The 26,608-nt window shown below is 43.5% G+C and overlaps 1 protein-coding gene across 4 annotated transcripts in view; it reads right to left on the bottom strand.

Moving 5' to 3' along the window:
* Window positions 1–26,608, bottom strand: part of adarb1b (adenosine deaminase RNA specific B1b) — a 175,896-nt gene that overhangs the window by 75,385 nt on the left and 73,903 nt on the right. For 3 of the 4 annotated variants that reach the window (XM_023981541.2, XM_023981537.2, XM_023981540.2), the window contains exon 3: window positions 13,085–13,139. The gene's annotated coding sequence lies outside the window, so the exon portion shown is untranslated. The remainder of the gene's footprint in view (window positions 1–13,084; window positions 13,140–26,608) is intronic. The other variant, XM_023981539.2, reaches the window with a different exon arrangement.

Consider the following 26,608-nt stretch of genomic DNA (forward strand, 5'->3'; position numbering starts at 1 on the left):
ATATGCCTTGTCTACTGCTGTTTCGGTGAGTTCTTACTGTTTTATTTCACTGTAGAGTCCTCAGTCCTGATCAAAATGCCTTAGATAGCTCTTTTGTCCCATCCCACACACATGCGGAGACCTCACCTCTAGAGATGCAACCTCTCACGTCACTCAATGCCTAGGTTTACCTCCACTGTACTCACATCCTACCATACCCTTGTCTGTACATTATGCCCTGAATCTATTCTACCATGCCCAGAAATCTGCTCCTTTTATTCTCTGTTCCCAATGCACTAGATGACCAGTTCTTATAGTCTTTAGCCGTACCCTTATCCTACTCTTCCTCTGGTGATGTAGAAGTTAACCGCTCTCATTTGTTGACATCTGTAACCGTAAAAGCCTTGGTTTCATGCATGTTAACATCAGAAGCCTCCTCCCTACGTTTGTTTTATTCACTGCTTTAGCACACTCCGCCAACCCTGATGTCCTAGCGGTGTCTGAATCCTGGCTGAGGAAGGCCACCAAAAATTCCCCAACRKCAACATTTTCCATCAAGATAGAACTGCAAAAGGGGGTGGAGTTGCAATCTACTGCAGAGATAGCCTGCAGAGTTCTGTCATACTATCCAGGTCTGTGCCCAAACAGTTCGAGCTTCTACTTTTAAAAATCCACCTTTCCAGAAATAAGTCTCTCACTGTTGCCACTTGTTATAGCCCTCCTCAGCCCTCAGCTAAGCCCTAGACACCATATGTGAATTGATTGCCCCCCATCTATCTTCAGAGTTCGTACTGTTAGGTGACCTCAACTGGGATATGCTTAACACCCCGGCCGTCCTACAATCTAAGCTAGATGCCCTCAATCTCACACAAATTATCAAGGAACCTACCAGGTACAACCCTAAATCCGTAATGGGTCCACGGTCAAACGACCACCCCTCATCAATGTCAAATGCCCCTTAAAACACTTCAGCGAGCAGGCATTTCAAATCGACCTGGCCTGGGTATCCTGGAAGGATATTGACCTCATCCCGTCAGTAGAGGATGCCTGGTGGTTCTTTAAAAGTGCTTTCCTCACCATCTTAAATAAGCATGCCCCAATCAAAAATAATTGAAGTAAGAACAGATATAGCCCTTGGTTCACCCCAGACTTGACTGCCCTTGACCAGCACAAACACATCCTGTGTCGTACGGCATTAAAATCAAATAGCCCCCACGATATGCAACTTTTCAGGGAAGTTAGGAACCAATATACACAGGCAGTTATGAAAGCTAAGGCTAGCTTTTTCAAACAGAGATTTGCATCCTGCAGCACAAACTCCAAAAAGTTCTGCGACACTGTAAAGTCCATGGAGCGTAAGAGCACCTCCTCCCAGCTGCCAACTGCACTGAGGCTAGGAAACACTGTCACCACCGATAAATCTACAATAATCGAGAATTTCAATAAGCATTTCTCTACGGCTGGCCATGCTTGCCACCTGGCTACCCCTACCCCGGCAAACAGCTCTGCACCCCCCGCAGCAACTTGCCCAAGCCCCCCCTCCCCGCTTCTCCTTCACCAAAATCCAGATAGCTGATGTTCCGAAAGAGCTGCAAAATTTGGACCCCTACAAATCAGCTGGGCTAGACAATCTGGACCATCTCTTCTAAAATGATCCGCCGCAATTGTTGCAAACCCTATTACTAGCCTGTTCAACGTCTCTTTCATATCGTCTGAGATCCCTAAAGATTGGAAAGCTGCCGCGGACATCCCCCTCTTCAAAGGGAGAGACACTCTAGACCCAAACTGTTACAGACCTATATCCATCCTGCCCTGCCTTTCGAAAGTGTTCGAAAGCCAAGTTAACAAACAGATCACCGACCATTTCGAATCCTACTYTACCTTCTCCGCTATGCAATCTGGTTTCCGWGCTGGTCATGGGTGCACTTCAGCCACGCTCAAGGTCCTAAACGATATCATAACCGCCATCGATAAAAGACAGTACTGTGCAGCCGTCTTCATTGACCTGGCCAAGGCTTTCGACTCTGTCAATCACCGCATTCTTATCGGCAGACTCAACAGCRTTGGTTTCTCAAATGACTGCCTCGCCTGGTTCACCAACTACTTCTCAGATAGAGTTCAGTGTGTCAAATTCAAGGGCCTGTTGTCCGGACATCTGGCAGTCTCTATGGGGGTGCCACAGGGTTAAATTCTCGGGCTGACTCTCTTCTCTGTATATATCAATGATGTCGCTCTTGCTGCTGGTGATTCTCTGATTCACTTCTACGCAGACGAAACCATTCTGTATACATCTGGCCCTTCTTTGTACACTGTGTTAACAAACCTCCAAACAAGCTTCAATGGCATACAACACTTCTTCCATGGCCTCGAACTGCTCTTAAATGCTAGTAAAACTAAGTGCATGCTCTTCAACCGATTGCTGCCCACACCCGCCCGCCCGACTAGCATCACTACTCTGGACGGCTCTGACCTAGAATAAACTCTCCTTTCAGACTCACATTAAGCATCTCCAATCCAAAATTAAATCTAGAATCCAAACATACCCTCGTAAAACTGACTATCCTACCGATCCTTGACTTCGGCGATGTCATTTAAAAAATAGCCTCCAACACTCTACTCAGCAAACTGGATGTAGTCCGTTTTGTCACCAAAACCCCACATACTACCCACCACTGCGACCTGTACGCTCTCGTTGGCTGGCCCTCTCTACATATTTGTCGRGAAACCCACTGGCTCCAGATCATCTATAAGTCTTTGCTAGGTAAAGCCCCACCTTATCTCAGCTCACAGGTAACCATAGCAACACCCACCCGTGGCTCGCGCTCCAGCAGGTATATTTCACTGCTCACCCCAAAGCCAACACCTCCTTTGGCTGCCTTTCCTTCCAGTTCTCTGCTGCTAATGACTAGAACGAATTGCAAAAATCACTGAAGCTGGAGACATATCTCCCTCACAATCTTTAAGCATCAGCTGTCAGAGCAGGTTACCGATCACTTTACCTGTACACAGATCGTCTGTAAATAGCCCACCCAACTACCTCATCCCCATATAGTTATTTCTTTTGCACCCCAGTATCTCTACTTGCACATCATCTTCTGCACATCTATCATTCCAGTGTTTATGCTAAATTGTAATTATTTCGCCTCTATGGCCTATTTATTGCCTTACCTCCGTAATCTTACTACATTTGCACACACTGTATATAGATTTTTCTATTGTGTTATTGACTGTACGTTTGCTTATCCCATGTGTAACTCTGTGTTGTTTTTTGTCGCACTGCTTTGCTTTATCTTGGCCAGGTCGCAGTTGTAAATGAGAACTTTTCTCAACTGGCCTACCTGGTTAAAATAAAGGTGAAATAAAAAATAKAAAATAAATTATACAATGTAGAAAATAGTGAAAATAAAGAAAAACACTTGAATGAGTAGGTGTCCAAACTTTTGACTGGTACTATATTTATTTATTGAACACCCCCCACCCACCCGGTAATCTAAGCATATCTAAAATCTATCGTGAAACAAAAACACAGATAAATAAATACACCTTACATAGTACAAACATCAGAAATAGTCACAAATTATAGAGATCCATTCGTAGACAGATCTGTTGGATAATAGTTTCGAAATGTCTACTGCTGCTATTTTCCAGATGTCCAGAGTGGACACCCTGGCCCTGTGAATTCTGGCTGTGGACGGTTCCATCGGACAATTTCCTTAAATGTGAGCAGCCATTGCTGCAATGGTAACTGCTGAGGTGGTATCCACCTTGGTACAATAATTTTCTTAGCAGCTGTGGTTCCTGCCAACCACACTCTCCATTGGCGTTCAATTCAGATTCATCACAAACCAACATCACTATTGGATCTAATGGCAATATTTGGTCTATAAGTACAGAGACTATATCGTTGACTTTCTACCAGAATTCAACCACCCCCGGGACATTAAAACACTGGCGGATTTCCTGGAAGCTAAAGAGTCCATTCACATATCTTTGAAAGTATAAATACCCTTCCTAGACCTACACAATTCCTTTTTTACGCCATATTGGAGAGTATGAATGCCATTTAAGATTAGATCTCGGATGCTTCTCTATAGCTTTCCACACACTTACTGCGTAAGCTATAATTGGCCCAAACAATAAATCACATTTTTTAGGAGTCAGTCAGTCCAGACTGAACAGGTCTCTTTTTCCTGCAAATGAACGTCTTTATAACAGACTATTGGTCTAAACTTGACTCTATAGGGGGAGGCAGTGGTAACATGGAACTCATAAAATTGAGACAAGGGATGAAATTCGTTTTAATAACTGAGATTCTAGCATGCAAAGAAGTAAGCATAACTGACCGTCTGTTTATGGTTTTTTTGGACGTTTTGAAAGGTTTCTAAGTATGTTCTTCCTGCAAATGGTGTAAATAGAGGGAGATAAGGTAATGCTTAACGATTTGTGTCTTCACCGTGGCTATCACCTACTTAAGCATTGTCCTCCCTTGTGTATCAATTTTATGAGTTCCATGTTACCACTGCTTCCTCCTATAGAGTCAAGTTTAGACCAATAGTCTGCCATAAAGAAGTTCATTTGCAGGAAAAAGACACCGAAAATATGCGGTTGAGTCTTTTGCTATTGTGGTTAGCTAATAGAAATACATAGTGTTTTCACTGTAAAACATTTTAAAAATCGGAAATGATGGCTGGATTCACCAGATGTGTATCTTTCATTTGGTGTCTTGGACTTGTGATTTCATGATATTTATATGCTAGTACATTTACATTTACATTTAAGTCATTTAGCAGACGCTCTTATCCAGAGCGACTTACAAATTGGKAAGTTCATACATATTCATCCTAGTATTTACTTGTGGCGCTATGCTAGGCTATGCTAGTCAGCTTTTTTACTGATGAGGATGCTCCGGATCCGGGATGGTGACCAAGTAGAAGTTAACTGACTTGCCTAGTTAAAGAAAACAAAAGCATCAGGTGGACTTTCACGTTTTTCCCCACCTATCATTCCAAATGTGTGTGCTTGGGTAAAGTGATCTGATGATCTGTTGTTGCTTTGGCTTCTGTGACATTATGGATCCTTCCAGGGAATGGACGCATGACACAGGCCTTTTTAACACCTGCAGCAACCAGACCATGCGGCTAGATTATGGACCAGGAGTACCCGCGGGGGCTGCCAGGGACAGATACTAATGGTCTTTCTCTTTCGCACACACAGACAAGCACAGTATGCACGCACATAGGCAGAGACACACCCATGGGATCTTAACCCACACATTCCAGGTGGCATTTTATTGTATAGTGTGTACAGTCACTAATCTCTAGTCAATTGATTCATATCAGGTCCATTTCCGTGCTACTGAACAAACCCCTGGGGGGTCAAAACTAACGGACCGTTCAGACTGTGGTTAGCCTAATGTGGTTCATAATGTGAACCAAATATACCCACCAGCGTGTATTAGCCATTTTAGCTAAATACTCTTGTGCTTAGGTGCCTGTTCAATAAGGGGGGCATTGATGCCAACTAATACAATTAAGCTCCATCATGACAAGAGCGTTTACGTCAAGCTTACTCCCAGGGAAAAGTACGAAGACGAAACGCAAAGGCTGCAAATAGAGAATGACCAAGCAAAACATAGACGTAATTAAGGTGTAACGAACACACACTCCCAAAACCACATGAGAACAATAACATTGCCACGGTCTGGTGTCTGAAATTGCAATTCCTTGTGCTCTTGAATGCTTGTGTCATGATGAAGTTTGTTCTTGAATGTTTCCTCCCCAGAGTCTTTGACTGCAGGCCTTTTATCCTGCGGAAACCCGCTGAGATTAAACAAAGGCATTCCGGCGGGAAAGCTTTCTGAAATTCCCAACGGGAATAATAATAATAATGGATAATTTGCTACCGCCAGACACTTAACACTCTTTTGAAGGGGAGAGATGTCTTCGGGAGGGTAAATAATCTTAGATGAGGACAATTTGACATGTTTGTTTCCTCAGTTGATCCCTTGGTTGAAGTTTGGGGAGTTACGTAAAGCATACAGCCCAATTATCCCAAACCATGTTTGTCTCAAGCCGACTACATAGTAGAACATAATTTGCCTGGTTTGTTTAGTTTTTTTTAGGGGGTGAGGGAGAGTGAGAGAAAATGTGTATGTACACGTGTGTGTGTGCCCACATAAGGGTGTGGGTGCGTACTTGGGAGAAACAGAAGGCGAGCGGGGGACCGACCGACAAAACCGTTCAAAACACTACCCGACACGATATAGCCTAATGTGGTTCAAATCACAGAGTTTCTCACGTAAACACCACATGGTAACTTAAGCCAGTCAACAAGAACATACATTTTAGGAGACTGCTACCGTGACGAGAGTGCTGAGTTTAAAATGTAACACATCGTGTGCTCCCACGATCTTAAGAAACAGATACAACTGACATATCTATAATGTAATATCGCTCTGTGATTGATCAGTCTGTGCTTTCTTTTGAAACAGTTCCACCAGACATATGTCAAAATCTCACTATTGACTAATCAAGTGATTTGTGGATATAAAGGAGGGCACTGAGCCTGTATACAACCATTTTAGAACGAGGGGTGCTGTAGTTCTGCTGGTGATGCTGTGCTGTCTGTTTGGGGTATGGGCTCATGGAGAGAGTGGGATTGACAGTCATGGTTATGAAGCTACCCGAGACAAGCCACAAAAGAGGTGACTTGCCAGACCCCCACCACCCCTGACATCGGGACTGAGCTGAGGGTGCTGAGAGACAAAGTGAACATCCTGGGTTCTGTCGCGGTAGAAGAGAGAGTCGAGCTGAGTGACTCTTCGAGAGGAGCTGTGCGTCACTAAGACTGAACTGCAGCTCCAGAGGAACCAGGTGGAGGAGCTGGAGAGGGTGAGTGCAGGCAGAACCAAAGGGAGCCTTCTGTGCTAGTTTGACTGGTTCAGGAGCTGTAGGACCATTCAATGCTGAAACCACCCTCATCTACGGTGCTGTCATTACAAACATCGGCACAGCCTGCGACTCACACACATTGACTCTTCACAGCACCACTCAAAGGAGTTCACTACTTTAGATTCCCCATCGCTGACTTCCTCAGGTGTATTGTTGGGTGTATATGCAAGAAGGACCAGAAAGTTACATTTAACTGAGAATTAAATGATGGAGATAATGTACACGTATCTAATGCACAAACTTTAGAGCTGGAGGTGGGAGATGTGGTCTACATGCATCTTCCCAAAGGACAAGGGGCCTTTTGGTGATAACTGTAACCATGACACATTTAGTGGCTTCCTGCTCTTTGCTGTGCGAAGGGGAACGACTGTACCACAATCAAGTGAAGAACCAAGGCTTTCTAGACCCAGCAGGTTAGGGCTTCCTAGACCCAGGAGGTTAGGGCTTTCTAGACCCAGGAGGTTAGGGCTTTCTAGACCCAGGAGGTTAGGGCTTTCTAGACCCAGGAGGTTAGGGCTTTCTAGACCCAGGAGGTTAGGGCTTCCTAGACCCAGGAGGTTAGGGCTTCCTAGACCCAGGAGGTTAGGGCTTCTTAGACCCAGGAGGTTAGGGCTTCCTAGACCCAGGAGGTTAGGGCTTCCTAGACCCAGGAGGTTAGGGCTTCCTAGACCCAGGAGGTTAGGGCTTTCTAGACCCAGGAGGTTAGGGCTTCCTAGAACCCAAATGTTATTCTGCAACCCAATATGAAAACTGAATAAAAATATAATTGCAAAAAAAATCTAAGAATAAGGTGGACATTTTTTTTTAACACTTAATATTTTAATCACAAACATGATAGAGTTTCTTATTTTCATCCACCTGATAACTGTTGATGTTTTCAACTGAAAAGCACCAATCCATCTGCAGACATTGTCTTTTTAACTGTTTAGTAAGTTTGTTTTGTGAGTAGCTGCGGATTATTTGTCTCACTTGTCTTTTCATTCGTTGCACCACGTCATTGCTAGAACTGTTGAAGTTGAAATGTTGATGTTGCCTTTCTTTGATGTCCATTCAAAACCACCGTGAAGACAAGATGACGCATCTCATTGGGTTGACCCTGTCAAGAAAACATTCAAACAATACAGCAAACCACATTGTTGTTTTGGACAATGAGCCCACCAGTCCCATACATTGCGGTGCCACTGGCTGTACATTAATCCTCTCCATAGGCCCCCTTCCACACACGAGCATCGAATTAATCCAACCCCAGGCTTATAGGGCTTTACCTCGACTGAGGTCGACCATAATTGATGGTTTCATACCAAATAGCATAATCCAATAGCTTGTCTCAAACAAGCCTTACTTGTATCAAACTGTACTTGTACAATGGGACATAGAAGTTTAGTAGTAGGGGAAAAAAGTAAAGTATAAACAATAGGAGCCCATTTTCTACATTGGAGGAAAATTAGAGGAGCCCATTTGAGAGTATTGGGACAACACCCAGTGCACAAAAGCCCCCGGGCAGAAATAAACAGTCACACACCACACGCTGTTTAAACATGATCCGTGTAGCAGAGTGGGAAACAAATGTGCAGTAATCAAACCTCCCCGTCACGTGTGCTCCCTCTCCGGCCTCTAGGTCATCAGGCTGCTCATTATCCCGATACACGTGTCACCATCGTCACGCGCACAGGCGCCTCATGACACTCACCTGGACTCCATCACCTCCTTGATTACCTGCCCTATATATGTCACTCCCTTTGGTTCCATCCCCAGGCGTCATTGTTTCTGTTCCAGTTTCATGCCTGTGCGTTGTTCTTGCGTTCTGCCTTATATTAGTATCGTGTTCTTGGTTTTGTTGTTTTATCGAAACGTTTCACCTGCCCCTGCTTCCGACTCACCGCCCCGTCACTACACTCCCAGTTCATATATTTCCTTACTGGACCGGGTGAGAACCTGTGGAAAAGGCGGGATGTGTTTGACTGTGTGTGTTAGCCAGGAGAGGATGTGTGTGGAGGTGTGTCTGCACGTGCCTGTTTTATCATCTCCTGTGGGAAACAATCTGACATGATGACGGCTCACACTTCCCCAAGCAAGATGCTTGCATGTACAGCTCCAACTGAACAATAAAAATACGCACGATGCTTTCGCATTTAGATGACGAGAACAGCAAAAAACAAGTTGCATCGTTTCATTTTGATCATCTTAAAAGTGAAATCCCCTGTTCATAGCAGCAATCCCTTTAAAAGTATGAACTGTGTACTATAAACAGAGCACGGCATATTAATAATTCCCTCGCACTTTGACACACTTTGACACACTTTGACACACTTTGACACACTTTGACACACTTTGACACACTTTGACACACTTTGACACACTTTGACACACTTTGACACACACACACACACACACACACACACACACACACACACACACACAGCTTGGTGTGTGACAGCACTGTCTGGCCCCAAATCCTTCTGTGGCTGTCTCTCTCCCAGTGCACGGCATTCATCAGCCATTGAAGTGGCTTTTTGTCTGAACTCTTTTTCATTGCCGCCGTCTCTCTTTTTATGTCTTCTCCTTTACTTTCCCCCTTACTGTTTTACTGTCCCAAACACACATTTGCTCTCCAACTTTCCCCTCTTCCAAATAACACTACCAATATCTCACTCATAACAAAAACACATGGATGTGATAACATAATAAAGATTTATCAAAACCGGGGGGTTAGCAGCTAAACGGCAAAACCCTGTACTACACGGTGTGTTCTCTGTTGTGCCACTGCCAATAAGTGACAGGTCTGGGATCAGTGTGAGACTTTAACACTGAGTAAAGAGAGCTGGCTGTGTTGTGTATTGGCCTGACGTGTTCCGCCAGAGACAGATTGCATTGGGCTGTCCCTGCTGAGCTCGGCCTTCTGCTGCCCTGGCTAGCCTGGCACTAGCTAGCAGTGGCTAGTGGTTAGTGCGTCCTTGCCTGCCCTTCCTTTCTGCTAGGGCGTCCGTTGGGACCTGATGCGCTGTGACTGTTGATGTGGTGACTGGACGCGGTGACTATATGTAGAGACGAGAGGGGGTGGTGGGGTTTTGGGAGTGGGCTGAAAAGCTCTCTAGGGGAGAGATACCTGGAGTGGGAGAGTATACTTCACGTTCAAAGACACATACTGTTAGTGTATACTGTACATCAGAGCAACTTCCAGTCCGAAAGGGCCAAACCACCATTTTTTGTTTCTACCTCGTAGTCAATTGCACTCACTTGGTGTCCCAGATCTGAATCAGGCCCTGATTAGAAGGAGAGGATGTAAAACAGGGATGTTCTGGACCTCCAGGACCCAAGTTATTTAAACAGCCCTGCTGTACATACATGGATACAGCCACCATATTTTCGCACGCTATACACACTCGCATGCACACTAATGTACTCACCAGTAGAGTTGGGCAGTAGCCAGATTTACGTCCCTTTTGTCACGCCCTGATCTGTTTCACCTGTCTTTGTGATTGTCTCCACCCACTTCCAGATGTCTTCTGTTTTACCCTTTTCGTCCCCGGTGTATTTATCCCTGTGTTTCCTGGCTCTCTGTGCCAGTTCGTCTTGTTTTGCCAAGTCAACCAGCGTTTCTCCTAGCTCCTATTTTTTCCCCAGTCTGTTTTTTCCTAGTCCTCCTGGTTTTGACCCTTGCCTGTCCTGACGCCGAACCCGCCTGCCTGACCACTCTACCTGGTCTGACCTCGAGCCTGCCTATCCCCTTGTACTGTTTGGACTCGGACCTGTTCACTGAGCCCCTGCCTGTCCTGACCTCGAGTCTGTCTATCGCCTGGTACTGTTTGGACTCTGACCTGGTTTATGAACTCTCGCCTGTACACAACCTGCCGTTTGCCTACCCCTTTTGGTTGAATAAATATCGGAGCTCAACCATCTGCCTACTGTGTCTGCATTTGGGTCTCGCCTTGTGCCCTTATACCTTTATACTGTTCTTTTACCATACCGGGGTATACGGTATTACCGGCAGTGCACACAAGAGGGCGCTATTTCGTCTCAAACATAAACATTTAAATACAAATGCAAACAAAGTACTAGGGAATTCCCTTACCGGACACTAGCTAAATACTAACAAGTGTAAGTAAACAAACTAATTGCAAGTACAGACAACCCAGCTCATAAATGTATCCAACTATCTCAAAAGGCTACTCACAGTTATAAACTATTAGACAGCAGCAATCGTGATCGAAGACTCCAGAAGGGATTGATTGTCTCTAATTTATTTAACCTTTATTTATACAGGGTTTTCTCATTGAGATAACGTCTCTTTTTCAAGAGAGACCTGGTCCAATAGCAGCAGGGGGAACAACGTTTCAGACAAAACAACTTACATACACTAACACAATATTAAACTAAATTATAGACACACATACAGTAGAACAATTACATATTATGTTAAAAAACACAAATGTCTTGACTAAAAAACAGCTGTACTAAAGACAATTACACTCTTCTATGATATTTACAAGTGTTTAAWCTCCCCCAACGAGACTAGATCATCACATTTTTAAATGTTCAGGAGAGAATTCCAGGACTACAGAGCTGAGTAACTAAAACTATGTCTACCATGACCTGTTCTAATTCTTGGTACTGTTAAAAGCAAATGAGAATGGGACCGTAATTGATATTTATTTACCGACCTGATTAAAAAAAGAACAGAGACCAAACGGCATTTTACCCAGTATGGCCTTATAAATCAGTGTACACCAGTGTTTAAGCCTACTCCCAAGAAGCTTGATCTTGCAAGCTAGACACTTAGCTAGCAAACCAAATGTATAGCTGGAGCCCTGGGCTGGAGAAAATGTATTGGGCACATAGTTACAGATAGTTACACTTACAGTATTAAGATATTTTAGCTGGCAAACATTAGTAGTGAACGTCAAGTGTAACGTGATCACTTCTCTTGCGCTGCACAACAATGGATCGTCATGTTATTATTTGAGGACGTTATTGAAAACCATACCGTGGGTATTTCGAAAATACCCCGGTACACAGTATACCATCCAGGTCTACTCACTAGCACAGTCAATTTCCTCTGAGAGTCGAGTTTCTTTAAACCAATGATATCCAAAGGTCAAAGGGTATGAGGTAGCTCGATTGCACTTGACGCAATGGAGAAATTGAGTGCAGGGCGCACGTCACAAACGGTAGAGAGCCATGGACATACCACACCCCCCGCCGCCGCCGCGGTCAGCCGTGATCAATAGAGCAGTGGAGTGGTGGTGCATAGGCAGTGGAAACTATCGTCCGGTGCAGAGTGGAGAAAACATGACCCAGACATCCCCCCCCTACGGCAATTTAGGAGGGAAGGGAGACAAGTAATGTTTTGGGAGGTTGTTACCAACTGTCCCAATATACAGCAGGCACAACACGACAGTCAAAACAACGTACATTGTCTGGGAGCTGTGATATGAATACAAAAGGTCTGTTTTGCAAAAGAGACGTTATCTCGATGACACCACACTGTGAAAATAAAAAGACAAAAGCCCCTGATTTTTTTTTTGTTAAGTCACACACACACGCTGGTTAAACATGATCAGCATAGCAGAGTGGGGAAACAAATGTGCTTTGCAGTAATCAAACCTCCCAGTTCATATCTGTCTTTACTGGACCGGGTGAGAACCTGCGGAGAAGGTGGGATGTGTTTGACTGTGTGTGTTAGCCAGGAGAGGATGTGTGTGGAGGTTTGTGTTGGAGGTGTGCCCGCCCGTGCGTGTTTCATCTCCTGCGGGACACAGTCTGCCATGATGACGGCTGACATTTTCCCCAAGCAAAATGCTTGCATGTACAGCTCCAACTGAACAATAAAAATACACGCTTTTATATTTAGATGAAAAGAACAGCAAAAAAAAAACCCTGTTGCATTGTTTCATTTGTCATCCCATCTTAAAAGCTAATCATTGCACCAGCCACCAGCATCCCAATAGACAGACTGGGCACATGACGGACAGATACAGCATGGGAAACCTTTGTTCTGGCAGCTCGATTGCACTGGGCGCAATGGAGCAATTGAGTGCAGTGCGCACGTCAAAACGGTAGAGACACAGGACATACGCTGAGAAAGCGGAGAACCCCCAAAAATAGAGCTAACTCCTAAGCAGAGTGGGGGAAACAACTGTAAAACGTGGACCTACCGTGAGACAGGGATGAGAGTTGGAAGTTACTTCTCTGGATTTCACTCTGCGTTGACTTCAAGGGAGAGGGGTGAAAGAGAGAGAGGGGACGAGAGAGAGGGGAGGAGAGAGAGGGGAGGAGAGAGTGAGAGAGATAGAACACGGCAAGTTAGGATGAGCAAGCCTTGTATAACATCATTATACATTCAGTGCATACATAACACTGCCTCATTGGGATGCATGCAAAGAAGTCTACATCCAACGGAACAGGAGGAGAGGCGTATTATAACAGCTAGCAATTCAGCAAATGTGCCTTTAAGGCTGCATATCGAACTTTAAATTAGATAGACTAATTTAATTAGTTTAAACGTCAATGGTTTCTCAGATACATAGGTTACGTCCCAAATGGCACCCTATTCCCTACATAGTGCATTACTTTTGATTAGAGCCCTATGGTCCCTGGTCCAAAGCACTGCACTTTATATGGTACAGAGTGTCATTTGAGACACAGCCATACTGTAGCAAACAGAGGTGTTTTTCACCAGGCGCTGTCAACATGTCAGAATGGGGTCTATTTTTGCGTGCAGCACTAATGGTATCGAGTCGTTACACAGCCAAGGAGATTTCTACACCACTGGTGGTGAATGGGCTCGTTTGAAAATGAAGTGTGAACACCCAAACACACATTTATTTTTTTCACCGCATGCACGCACGCACGCACGCTCACGCACACACACACACAAACAAACACACAAACAAACACACAAACAAACACACAAACAAACACACTGGATCTTGGGACCAGTGTCCTGGTATTAATCTTGGTCTTGGCTCCTGGATATTACCTTAGTCTTTGGTTTACAAACCATAGGCAACCCAATTTGAAGACAATGCTCTCTGATTATTGTCTGGTCACTCCAAACCCATTGGAATCCCCACCCAGTTTTAAAAGGTGGAAGCCCTCAATGGCAATGTCTATACCAAGACAAGTCCGCTATGTACTGTCTCTCTATGGTTGACACTGTTGCCAAAATAAATGATCGTAAAGTGATCATTTAAACATCTAACATAATTAATTAGATGGATAAGTCATTAAATGAATCAACAAGTTTCAGATTCATACAGTTATTAACATTGAACATTTTACAGAGAACAATATAGTGATGATATTTCTCTAAATTCAATAAAAGTTTTGAAAATCATGTTGACTATTTTGTTAAATTGGTATGCTAATAAAATGTCTAAAATGAGTCTGTAATAGAAGGTTAATCAAAATGATTACTGTGCACGGTTCTCCCTTTACTGCAACTTTTCCACTATGTTTCACTAGTGACACATTTAGTTGGGTGTAGGGTTGTTAAGGTGACCGTATTACCGCCACACCAGCGGTCACGAGTCATGATAGCAGTGAAATTCCACGTGACCGTTTAGTCACGGAAATTATGTTTCTCCAAGCTCTGATGCTGCTGATGGTCATTAGTAGCCTACCAAACTTGCTAACTGCCTGGTACTCAGCACTCTATTGTCCCTCTAATCACTCTGACATCAATGCAAATGTGATCAAAAATCTAATCAAACACTTCATGAGAGCCCATGAGCTCATGTTGCACAACATTTCTATAGGCAATGCAATTGCGTGAGAAAACAGTGATGGCCTCTATTAAAAAGGGGAGGATTCCATCAGCTTTCTATAGGCTAGGCCTACTATATTTATTTCTCAACTTTCCTAATAGTAAGCACATTGCTTATTTACAACAGGAGTATCGACTACCTGGCTTGCATGAAAATGAACCACGGGAAAAGCGCCCACCATTCGCTTTTTAAGTGCACAGATAACATGTATTTTTCCCCGCTGCCCCTATTTCAAGACAGGTGCATGATAATGGTCCATTCTAAGTCAAAACAATTTTCACATTTTATTTAGTATTGTAATGTCTGCTTCCAACTCACACTCTCAAACACATAGATCCCCTGAACGCAGCTCACGCTCCAGATCCCAATCACCTGAATTCTGATCACCTGTTCACACACCTGTATGTCATTATCACACACTATTTAGTTCAGTTCTTTGCACCCCATCATTGTGAGGTATTGTTTGTTTTGTGACACACTTCTAGTCAAAGCTCTGTTTTTCCCGTAATTGAATCCTCCCGTGTATGATAGTTTTGGCCTGCCTCACTAACCACGCCTTTTGCTTGTTCCCTGCCTGTACTTTAGCCTATCGGATTTCCTGTTATCGAAATATTGCCTGATCTCCCGGGCGACGTTACTAGCCTGTTCCCTGCCTGTACTGTTGCCTTTTTGGACCCCCTGTGTATGACCTTCTGCCTGCCCATGGGCCCAGCTACCTGCCTCCTTCTGTGGTCCTTTACAAATAAACAACTGCTGTGCCCTGCGCTTGAAACCAGCTCTCTGTCTCCCATCATGTTCATTACAAGTATATGTAAAGACAAGATGCAATCAAGAACAGTCTGATGGGTGATAATATTAGCCTATCACTTGTGAATGATATGGTATCACTTGTGAATGATGCCCAGCTAGTGTGCAGTAAGGCTTTTTATAATCGTAGTATCACACCTCATGTAACCTAGCCCATAGGCCTATATGTTTTGATAAGGTTTGTATCACAACTAAAGTGACCAAATAACTTCTTAAAATGAGGCGGATTAATCCACTTTYCAACGGGTGTAGAGCCTAACGGGCTTACATAAGCAGTGTGTGTATGAATTTCAAGTTTCAAGAATTTCAAGTAGCCAGCCTATGTCAATCTACTATCCCCCATAGTACAGAAGTTGATAAACTAGAGATTTTGCTGTTTGTTAAGTCTACTCATCTTGTTGGCTGATGAAAAGTAAATGTGGACAGTTCTTCCAATATCTTCAATGTGCGCCTCGGAATTGGATAAGGACACACGCAGTTGCGACCCCGATGACGTGACAGGCATCGGCTAATAAGAATTCAGCTGTCTGAGAGCAATGTGAGTGAGAAGTGCTTTGGAGCACGCAGCCGGGAGCAGGGAATTAAAATGATTATATTCAGTCTAAGGGCACAACGGCCTGTGGCCGCAAAAGTCCTGGATTGTTTTTTTGGGGGGGGGGGCATTACGGCCACACAAAGGGGATACCGCTGGGAAATTCGAGGCATTATCAAGTGCTTATCAAATTGTGATGGAGGAACTGATGAAATGTGTGCAGCCTGCGCAAATAACAAAGCAGAGCTCATGCCTTTCGTGCAACAAATCATCATTAAAGGAGCAACATGCAGCCTTAGAATGTATTAAAAATACAAACGTTGGGATATATGTTTTGATCACAACTAAAGCTGTGTAAATAGCTCTAAATTAAGCCTATAGGAAGACCTGTTTCTTTGTTAACCGCTCAACACAGAATAGCCGCGTGGGCGCACTCCCTCAGAAATCTTTGGTGGAAAACCCCCTTTCTATTTGATTCAGCTATGTTCAATTGTACTCTTCATACTATGAAATAATATAAAATAATGCCACAGAATTCAAAGAAAATCTTGTCTGCTAAATTAACTAGTGAAGCCCACAGACACATGGTATAGTCAAATCATGGCCTGACATAAGGACAAGGAGTATGCTATTCTGTTCTCCTGAAATACATTTTCTTCCTATCATGTTTCTTTAGACCTGTCTAAAACACATAATGGATTAATTGTGATGGTGTAGGATATGGATTAATTAGACGTTTTAATATGTAGATGTTCCAAAGGTCTGCATAAGTGGTTTGTAGSCTGTTTGTGGAAGCCAGATGATGCTAAATGTGTTTATGTTAATTACGGTCAATTACCATGAAACCGGCAGATATTTGCTTGACAATCACCGGCTGACAAAATTTCATGACAGCCACAGCCCTAGATGGGTGGTAAGGAATTCAGGTAATATGTCAAATATGCAATACAAACAAAGTGTGGGAGTACTAGTACATACAGTGCCTTCGGAAAGTATTCAGACCCCTTGACTTTTTCCATATTTTGTTATGTTACAGCCTTATTCTAAAATGGATAAAATTGTTTTTTTTACTCATCAAACCACACAATACCCCATAATGACAAAGCAAAAACGAATTTTATATATTTTTTTGCTGATTTATATATTTTTTTGAACTGAAATATAACATTTACATAAGTATTCAGATCCTTTACTCAGTATTTTGTTGAAGCACCTTAGGCAGTGATTACAGCCTCGGGTCTTCWRGGGTATGACGCTACAAGCTTGGCACACCAGTATTTGGGGAGTTTCTCCCATTCTTCTCTGCAGATCCTCTCAAGCTCTGTCAGGTTGGATGGGGAGCGCAGGTGCACAGCTATTTTCAGGTCTCTCCAGAGATGTTCGATCGGGTTCAAGTCCGGGCTCTGGCTGGGCCACACAAGCTCACAGAACAGGACCGCCAACTGCTGAAGTGCGTAAAAGGTTTTCTGTCCTCGGTTGCAACACTCACTATCGAGTTCAAAACTACCTCTGGAAGGAACGTCAGAACAAGAACTGTTTGTCGGGAGCTTAATGAAATGGGGTTTCATGGCCGAGCAGGCGCACACACGCCAAGCGTCGGCTGGAGTGGTGTAAAGCTCGCCGCCATTGGACTCTGGAGCAGTTCTCTGGAGGGATGAATCACACTTCACCATCTGGCAGTCCGACAGACGAATCTGGGTTTGGCAGATGCTAGGAGAACGGTACCTGCCCGAATGCACAGTGCCAACTGTAAAGTTTGGTGGAGGAGGAATAATTGGGGCTGTTTTTCATGGTTCAGGCCCCTTAGTTCCAATGAAGGAAAATCTTAACGCTACAGCATACAATGACATTCAAGACAATTCTGTGCTTCCAGCTTTGTGGCAACCGTTTGGGGAAGGCRCTTTCCTGTTTCAACATGACAACGCCCKCGTGCACAAAGTGAGGTCCATACAGAAATAGTTTGTTGAGATCCGTGTGGAAGAACATGACTGGCCTGTACAGAGCCCTGACCTCAACCCCATTGAACACCTTTTGGGTGAATTGGAACGCCGACTGCGAGCCAGGCCTAATCCCCTGACATCAGTGCTCGAACCTCACTAATGCTCACGTGGCTGAAAGGAAGCAAGTCCCCGCAGCAACGTTCCAACATCTAGTGGAAAGCCTTCCCAGAAGAGTGGAGGCTGTTATAGCAGCAAAGGTGGGATCAACTCTATATTAATGCCCATGATTTTAGAATGAGATGTTTCGACAGGTGTCCACACACTATATGACCAAAAGTATGTGGACACCAAATTGGTGAAGTGAAATGAAAAAAAATGACTTGTTTCAAAAACAAACAAAAAAAGTTAACCGGAAAAGTGGTGCGTGCATATGTATTCACCCCCTTTGCTATGGAGCCCCTAAATAGATCTGGTGCAACAAATTACCTTCAGAAGTCACATAATAAGTTAGATTGTACACAAGTGGACTTTATTTAAGTGTCACATGGTCTGTCACATGATCTCAGTATAAATATACACACACTGTTCTGAAAGGCCCCAGAGTCTGCAACACCAGTAAGCAAGGGGCACCACCACCATGAAGACCAAAGAGCTCTCCAAACAGGTCAGGGACAAAGTTGTGGAGAAGTACAGATCAGGGTTGGGTTATAAAAAAATATCAGGAACTTTGAACATCCCACGGAGCATCGTAAAATCCATTATTACCAAAACAAACCTGCCAAGAGAGGGCTGCCTACAAAAACTAATGGACAAGGCAAGGAGGCAATTAATCAGAGAGGCAACAAAGAGACCAAAGATAATCCTGAAGGAGCTGCAAAGCTCTACAGCGGAGATTGGAGTATCTGTCCATAGGACCACCTTAAGCCGTACACTCCACAGAGCTGGGCTTTACAGAAGAGTGGCCAGAAATAAGCCATTGCTTAAAGAAAAAAATAAGCAAACACGTTTGGTGTCCGCCAAAAGGCATGTGGGAGACTCCCCAAACATATGGAAGAAGGTACCCTGGTTAGCTGAGACTAAAATGTAYCTTTTTGGCCATCAAGGAAAACGCTATGTCTGGCGCAAACCCAACACCTCTCATCACCCCAAGAACATCATCCCCACAGTGAAGGATGGTGGTGGCAGCATCATGCTCTGGAGATGTTTTTAATCGGCAGGGACTGGGAAACTGGTTAGAATTGAAGGAATGATGGATGGCGCTAAATACAAGGAAATTCTTGAAGGAAACCGGTTTCAGTCTTCCAGAGATTTGAGACTAGGACAGAGGTTCACCTTCCAGCAGGACAATGACCCTAAGCATACTGCTAAAGCAACACTCGAGTGGTTTAAGGGGAAATATTTAAATGTCTCGGAATGGCCTAGTCAAAGCCCAGACCTCAATRCAATTGAGAATCTGTGGTATGACTTAAATATTGCTATACACCAGCGGAACCCATCCAAATTGATGGATCTGGAGCAGTTTTACCTTGAATAATGGGCAAAAATCCCAGTGGCTAGACGTGCCAAGCTTATAGAGACATACCCCAAGAGACTTGCAGCTGTAATTGCTGCAAAAGTGGCTCTACAAAGACTGTTCTAGTGCCTTTGCCAATTCATTGATATATATGTTGAAGAGGGTGGGGCTCAAGCTGCATCCCTGTCTCACCCCACGGCCTTGAGGAAAGAAATCTGTGTTTATTATTTGTGTACATTGATTTTATAATGTCATATGCTTTACCCAAACACTGCTTTCTATCAATTTGTATAGCAGACCCTAATGCCAAATTGAGTCAAAAGCTTTTTTGAAATCAACAAAACATGAGACATTTGATTTCTGAGTCCAGTAGAGTGAGGTTGCTGACGCTTATTCCACGGTAATGATTGGGGTCAAATTTGTCTCCACTTTTGTGGATTGGGGTGATCAGGCCTTGGTTCCAAATATTAGGGAAGATGCCAGTGCTGAGGATAATGTTGAAGAGTTTAAGAATAGCCCATTTGAATTTGTGGTCTGTATATTTTATCATTTCGTTTAGTATACCATCAACACCACAGGCCTTTTTGGGTTGGAGGGTTTATATTTTGTCCTGTACATTTTAGAATAAGGCTGTAATGTAACAAAATGTAGAAAAAGTCAAGGGGTCTGAATACTTTCCGAATGCACTCTATGTTTTTACTCTTGGTTCCTTGTTATATGGCAGAAAAGGTTGGAGAAGTGGTTTATCCATTATTCTGAATTTAAGATAGATAGCTCTCCGTGTTGTTTTTTGTTTAGTGTGTTCCAAATTTCAGAGGTGATTTGATTCTATGGATTCGTCAATCACAATGAGCTTTTTTCTGTCATGCTGTTCCTTCTTTTTTCTTTGTATATTTCTGTATTGTTTTAGTGTTTCACCATAGTGAAGGGGTAAGCTAAGGTTTTCTGGTTCTCTGTGTTTTTGGTTGGAAAGGTTTCTCAATTTCTTTCGTAGGTTTTTACATTCTTCATCAAACCATTTCTCATTGTTGTTAGTCGTCTTAGGTTTTCTGCTGGAAATAAAATGTGATATGTTAGCTGATTTGATATGTTAGCTTCCTACTGCTAAGTTTACACCTTCACTATTACAGGAAAACGTTTTGTCCAGGAAGTTGTCTAAGAGGGATTGGATTTGTTGTTGGCCAATTGTTTTTTGGTAGGTTTCTACACTACCCTCCTTCCATCTATAGCATTTCTTAAGTTTGTTTGGCTTCGATACTTCATGGTTGATTTTTGCTCTGTTCAAGTAGATTGTGATTTTGCTGTGATCTGATAGTGGTGTCAGTGGGCTGACTGTGAACATTGAGAGACTCTGGGTTGAGGTTGGTGATAAAGTAGTCTTTAGTACTAGTGTCAAGAGATGAGCTATAGAGGTACCTACAGTAGGAGTCCCCTCGAAACCTACCATTGACTATGTACATACCCATCGTGCGACAGACCTGCAGGAGTTGTGACAGGTTTTTGTTGGTTATGTTGTCGTAGTTGTGTCTAGGGGGGTATATGGGGGAGTGAATGCTGTCACCTCCAGTTGGATGTTTGTCCCCCTGTGTGCTGAGGGTGTCAGGTTCTTGTCCAGTTCTGGCATTTAGGTCACCACAGATTAGTACATGTCCCTAGGTCTGGAAATTATTGATCTCCCCTCTAGAATGGAGAAGCTGTCTGCATTAAAATATGGGGATTCTAGTGGGGGGGGGATATAGGTAGCACACGAGGACTTTTTTTCTCTCCATTTTGTTTCATTTCCTTTTGAATTTCTAGCCAAATGTAAAACGTTTTGAATAATTGAATTGTCACACCCTGATCTGGTTCACCTGTCCTTGTGATTGTCTCCACCCCTCCAGTGGTCGCTTATTATCCCCGGTGTATATGTCCCTGTTTCCTGTCTCTCTGTGCCAGTTCGTCTTGTTTGCCAAGTCAACCAGCGTTTTCCTTGCTCCTATTTTTCCCAGTCTCTGTTTGCTTCTAGTCCTCCTGGTTTTGACCCTTGCCTGTCCTGACTCCGTACCCACCTGCCTGACCACTCTGCCTGTTCTGACTACCAGCCTGCCTATCCCCTATCCCCTACCTGTTTCAAACCTGGTAGTTTGGTGGATGTTCAGCTCTCTAACGTAGAGGGCAACCAGTGGGTACATCTCCTCTATACCATGTTTCTTGTAGGATGACACTGTCTGCATTTCTAATTTATTTGGTGAAGTCCAGGTTCCTGCTCTTTAGATCAAAGACAGATGCCCTCAGGCCTTGGATATCCCAGGATGAGATAGTGAAGGCTTTGTGTTCCATAAAGTGTCCAATGTTGTCAGACCAGTAAGTGTGAGCAGAGCCTGCTGAGCATCTGATACATGCAATTGGCTTGGGCTAGTGTAAGAGTGGGGGTTGGGCCTGTTTGCCTGCTCACGGCCTCCCTCCCTCACCCTCTCTCCAGTCTCTCCCTCTCTCCAGTCAATTCAATTCAATTTGCTTTATAGGCATGACGTAACAATGTACATATTGCCAAAGCTCACTTTGGAGATTTACAATATTAACATGATTAATAATAATAATCAATAGTATCAACGGGAGAACATTACAAAAATAACCAAGGGTCAAAATAACCATACATTCAACAATAACAATAAGCATACAGTAGAGTACATGTGCAGGTTGATTGGTCTGTCAGACACTGTCCCTCAACTTATGGCAGGCAGCAATGTAGTGCGCTGCCAACCCACAGCTCTCTGCATCCTCCCCCAACAGGAAGGGTAGCCTATCCTCATCAGAGAGGTCTTTGAAAAATGACACTCTAATTGTTTTATATTTTTGACATTTTATCAGGAAATGCAGCTCCGTCTCAGGTTCTGCTGTTGTGCAGTGGTTGCAGAGCCTTTCCTCTACAGGGAGCCAGGTTTTCCTGTGTCTACCCTTCTCAATGGCAAGGCTGTGCTCACTGAGCCTGTACTTTGTCAATTTTTTCTAAGGTTTTGATCAGTAACCATGGTCAAATAGTTAGCCATGGTGTACTGTACTGTCGATTTAGGGCCAGATAGCACTGCATTTTGCTTTTTGTTTGTGCTTGTGTTTCCCAATAAGCAATGTAGTTTTGTTTTGACTGTGTTGTAATTTGGTTTATTCTGATTGATTGGATGTTCTGGTCCTGAGGCTTCAGTGTGTTAGTAGAACAGGTTTGTGAACTCAGCCCCAGGACCAGCTGGATGAGGGGACTATTTTCTTTGCTCAGCTCTTGGCATTGCAGGGCTTGGTAATGATATGAGAGGGGGTCACTGTATTTTAGATGTTTCCAAAAGTTAATTGCTCTTTTTTTAGTTTTTATTATTAGTGGATATTGGCCAATTTCTGCCCTGCATGCATTGTTTGTAGTTTAGTTACTCTGGACATGTAGGAGAATCTTACAGAACTCTGCATGCAGGGTTTCAATGGGGTGTTTGTCCCATTTGATGAAATCTTGTTTTGCAAGTGGACCCCACACCTCGCTGCCATAAAGTGCAATTGGTTCAATGACATATTCAATTAGTTTTAGCCAAATTTTAATAGGTATTTCAATTTGAATTAGTTTTTTAATGGCGTAGAATGCCCTGCATGCTTTCTCTCTCAGTTCATTCACTGCCTCATTAAGGTGTCCAGTTGAGCTTATTTTTAAACCTAAGTAATTGTAGTGTGTACAGTACTCTATATATTTTGTACCAATTGAGAACTTTGGTCTAATTCCCTGAGATCTGGATCTTCTCTGGAAAATTCTTATTTTAGTATTTTTGGGGTTTACTGCCAGGGCCCAGGTCTGGCAGTACTGCTCTAGCAGGTCCAGGCTCTGCTGTAGGCCATGTGCTGTGGGTGTCAGCAGGCATAGGTAATCTGCGAAGAGTAGGCATTTAACTTCTGAATTGTGGAGACTAACACCAGGGGCTGAGGATTTTTCTAGAATAGTGGCCAATTCGTTAATGTAAATATTGAAGAGTGCAGGGCTCAGATTGCAACCCTGGCGAAGGCCCCACCCCTGGTTAAAGAATTCTGTTCTTTTCTTACCAATTTTAATGCTGCACGTATTGCCATTGATTTAATTATGTCATATGTTTTACCCCCTACACCACTTTCAATAACTTTGTAGAACAGTCCTGTATGCCAAATGGAATCAAATGCTTTTTGGAAGTCGATAAAGCAAGCGTATATTTTGGTATTATTTTGGTGGACATGTTTATCTATCAGGGTGTGTAGAGTGTAAATATGATCAGTTGTGCGACGTTTTGGTATAAATCCAATTGGACTTTTAAGGAAGTTATTAAGGAAGTTTAGAACTCTTACATTGATAATACTACAGAAGACCTTCCCCAGGTTACTGTTCACACAAATGCCTCTGTAATTGTTAGGGTCAACTTTGTCTCCGTTCTTAAAGATTGGGGTTATGAGTCCTTGATTCCAGATGTCAGGGAAATAACCTACACTCAGGATCAAATTAAACAGTTTTAATATAGCCAATTGAAATTTTGCACTAGTGAGTTTGAGCATCTCATTTAGGATGCCATCAGGTCCACATGCTTTTTTAAATTTGAGACTGAAGTTTCTTATAGAGCTCCTGGTCAGTAATTGGGGAGTCCAATGAATTTTGATTGTCCTTTATAGCTTTTTCTAATCCATTCAACTCTCGCTCTCTGGTCTCGCTCTCTCTCCAGTCTCCCTCTCTCTCCAGTCTCTCTCTCTCTCTCCAGTCTCTCTCTCTCTCTCTCTCTCTGTCTCTGTCTAGTCTCTGTCTCTCTCTCTCTCTCTCCAGTCTCTCTCCTTGAAAATCTCCCTCCTTGAAAATCTCTCTCACTTCAGTCGCTCTCCCTCTCTCTCCAGTCTTGCTCTCTCCAGTCTCGCTCTCTCCAGTCTCGCTCTCTCCAGTCTCCAGTCTCTCTCGCTCTCTCTAGTCTCCAGTCTCTCTCTCTCTCTCTCTCTCTCTCTCTCCAGTCTCTCTCTAGTCTCCAGTCTCTCTCTCTCTCCAGTCTCTCTCTCTCCAGTCTCTCTAGACTCTCTAGACTCTCGATATTGCCAAAGAACGTTTCTTCAAGTGCTGTCGCAAAAACCATCAAGCGCTATGATGAAACCGCCACAGGAAAGGATGACCCAGTTACCTCTGCTTCAGAGGATAAATTAATTAGAGTTAACTGCACCTCAGATTGCAGCCCAAATAAATGCTTCAGAGTTCAAATAACAGACACATCTCAACATCAACTGTTCAGAGAAGACTGCGTGAATCAGGCCTTCACGAATTGCTGCAAAGAAACCACTACCAAAGGACACCAATAAGAAGAAGAGACTTGCTTGTGCCAAGAAACACAAGCAATGGACGTTAGACCAGCGGAAATCTGTCCTTTGATCTGATGTGTCCAAATGTGAGATTTTTGGTTCCAACCACCGTGTCTTTGTGAGACGCAGAGTAGGTGAACGGATGATCTTCGCATGTGTGGTTCCCACTGAGAAGCATGGAGGAGAAAGTGTGATGGTGTGATGGTGCTTTGCTGGTGACACTGTCAGTGATTTATTTAGAATTCAAGGCACACTTAACCAACATGGCTACCACAGCATTCTGCAGGGATACGCCATCCCATCTGGTTTGGGCTTAGTGGGACTATCATTTGTTTTTCAACAGGACAGTGACCCAAAACACACTTCCAGGCTGTGTAAGAGATATTTGACCAAGGAGAGTGATGGAGTGCTGCATCAGATGACCTGGTCTCCACAATCACCCGACCTCAACCCAATTGAGATGGTTTGGGATGAGTTGGACCGCAGAGTGAAGGAAAAGTAGCCAACAAGTGCTCAGCATATGTGGGACCTCCTTCAAGACTGTTGGTAAGGCATTCCTCATGAAGCTGGTTCAGGGAATGACAAGAGTGTGCAAAGCTGTCATCAAGGCAAAGGGTGGCTACTTTGAAGAATCWKAAATYTAAAATATYTTTTGATTTGWTTAACACTTTTTTGGTACCTACATGATTCCATAGGTGTTATTTCARASTTTTGATGTCTTCACTARTATTCTACAATGTAGAAAATAGTCAAAATAAAGAAAAATCTTTAAATGAGTAGGTGGGTCCAAACCTTTGACTATGTCAGTTTATCAATGTTTGATTTGTTTTCAAATTCTTTGTGATCTGTGTAATCTGAGGGAAATATGTGTAATACTCTAATATGCTCATACATTGGGCAGGAGGTTAGGAAGTGCAGCTCAGTTTCCACCTCATTTGTGGGCAGTGTGTCTTCTCTTGAGAGCCAGGTCTGCCTACGGCGGCCTCTCTCAATAGCACGGCTATGCTCACTGAGTCTGTAAACAGTCAAAGATTTCCTACATTTTGGGACAGTCACAGTGGTCAGGTATTCTGCCACTGTGTACTCTCTGTTTAGGGCCAAATAGCATTCCAGTTTGCTCTGTTGTTTTGGTAAATTCTTTCCAACGTGTCAAGTAATTATCTTTTTGTTTTCTCGTGATTTGATTGGGTCTAATTGTGTTGCTGTTGTGGGGCTCTGTGGGGTCTGTTTGTGTTTGTGAACAGGACCAGCTTGCTTAGGGGACTCCTCTGTAGGTTAATCTCTCTGTAGGTGATGGCTTTGTTAAGGAAGGTTTGGGAATCACTTCCTTGTAGGTGGTTGTAGAATTTAACATCTATTTTCTGGATTTGTATCTCTCTCTCTTCCTCTCTCTGTGTGTGTATCCCCTGTCCTAATTATAGCTTGCCCATTAATCAGCTAAAGCTGTAATTATAACACTTCCAACATGTAATCTGATTGTGACAAATGATAAAAATCCTGCTGTACTCCCCTGGTTGGGGAGAGAGGGAGGAGAAGGGAGAGGGGGGCGTTGGGTGTAAAATGATTTGGTCTTCATTCTCTGTGGAGCACATTTTGATTACAGACACACAAACAAACAAACGTGTGGCGTGGCAATCTGATTTGATTTAGCACGGCAGTGGTGCCGGGGGAAGGTGTGTGTGTGTGTGTGTGTGTGTGTGTGTGTGTGTGTGTGTGTGTGTGTGTGTGTGTGTGTGTGTGTGTGTGTGTGTGTGTGTGTGTGTTGTGGTGTGTGTGGTGTGCGTGCGTGCGAAGCGTGTGGTGTG

This window comes from Salvelinus sp. IW2-2015, linkage group LG36, assembly GCF_002910315.2.
Source record: "Salvelinus sp. IW2-2015 linkage group LG36, ASM291031v2, whole genome shotgun sequence".
NCBI classification, from domain to species: Eukaryota; Metazoa; Chordata; class Actinopteri; order Salmoniformes; family Salmonidae; genus Salvelinus; species Salvelinus sp. IW2-2015.